Here is a 1,867-nt window from a genome sequence, read left to right on the forward strand (position 1 = left end):
GCTATCATCTCACTGAGGAACTAGGAACTGAGAAATAAGTATGAAAATATTGAGGATCCTTATGATCTTTGGATAAAGCTAAAATCCATATACTCAATGGAATTATGGCGAAAAGCCATGAATGATTAGAAGATTCTTAAGTTCCAGGATTTTGAATCCGTGGAAGAATATAATTCTGCTCTAATGAAAATCACCTATAGTCTTGAACAATGTGGTGAAGTGGTAACAGATGATGATTTATTATATAAAACATACTCCACATTCCATCCAAAGGATGTACTGTTATCACATAAGGCTAAGGGTTTCACAACCTATAATGACCTATTGTCATATCTATTGGCAACTGAGCAAAGAAAGCAGAAAGTTAAAGATACCATTAACAGATTTGAGAAACTTCAGAAAAGACACATTGAGATACGAAACAGTGAGATGAGATATCCTGAGGCATTGGATCAAGATGAATCCAAAGAAGCCTTGTGGGAAAATATAGATTGTGAGGCCGGATTATATATTGACTAAAGAAAGATCTCGACATGATAATTTTTTATTAAGTCTTTGATTTGTGTTTTGCTTTAACCTAATTAGGCATTCACGTTTTTATATATAAATAAAAGTTTGTTTTGACTTCATTATGTCTTGCCTGATTTTACTTGAACATATAAATGATTTTAAAGAGTTGCCTAAAGGGCATAAAACCAAGTAAGAAATCATGAATGGGTATAGTAAGCATAGTAAAGAAACTATGGCTAAGGCATTGCCTTAAAAGGCATTATACACACCAAAAAGAACATGTGACCCATTGAAGTTATAATGTATGGTTTCCAAGTAGAAACAATGGGTAAGGAAGGAAACAAGTTCCTTTAGATTTTAACAAGAAAAACGCCTAAGACCTTGAAAGAAAGTGGTCGAGACTATACCTATGATCTCTACTGATCAAAACTATGCTACAGATCAGTATGATAAAGAGGCAAGAGATGTGGTAACCATATTGAGATAACAACACGAAATTTTACACTATATGGCATGATAGGATTAGCCATCCTAAAGTCTAAACCTGATGCAAAGATTGAAAAGGCACAGAATTATCCCGTAAAAGATCTCACTTTGTGAAACATGTACACAAAGGGAAACTCATTAGGCTTAATTGTCCCAAGCACCACGACCTTATAGTATGGTCATGAGGGGGAGAGAGGATAAACCCATGATCAATACTACAAGTTCGTGTACTACTATAACGGCCAAACCATAAAGGCCATTACTTGGCCATCAATCAGAAAAATAAACGTGGAGGTTCAAAGTATCTAAAAGAGAGATGGGCGTATTGGCCATATACATATACAGAAACGCCATCTGATAAAACAAGTGAAATAGATGGATCTTGTGAGATAAAGAAACCGTGAGAAAAGGCACATGATCACGATCTATAAAGATTCGGCCAAGTAAGCCATTACCTATAAAAGGTTCGGCCATGTAAGCCATAACCTATAAGGATAAGACTATAAAGTCTATAAGCTTGGGGTGGTGGTTGCTGCTATAAAATTTTGAAATTAACAAAAGGCCTGGTCATAAGAAAATAGATACAATGATGTAGTAAAGCAGCATATGGATCACAACCTATAAGGATAAGACTATAAAGTCTATAAGCTTGGAGACATTATGTTTTACATGTATAGAATGATAATATGATCATGTACATCAGGCCATATCAGTGAGCATAGATATTCCCATCTCAAATTGAATACGGGTCATTAAACCAGACATACACCATCTTAAGAGATTTTGAATAAACCACCACATACATATATGTGCCGTCTAAGATGGAACCTCAGAAGAGGATTGGGAATATATAAGAATAAGATCTTCTCCA

The sequence above is a fragment of the Brassica oleracea genome, chromosome C2 (genome assembly GCF_000695525.1).
Source record: "Brassica oleracea var. oleracea cultivar TO1000 chromosome C2, BOL, whole genome shotgun sequence".
In the NCBI taxonomy this organism is placed as follows: Eukaryota; Viridiplantae; Streptophyta; class Magnoliopsida; order Brassicales; family Brassicaceae; genus Brassica; species Brassica oleracea.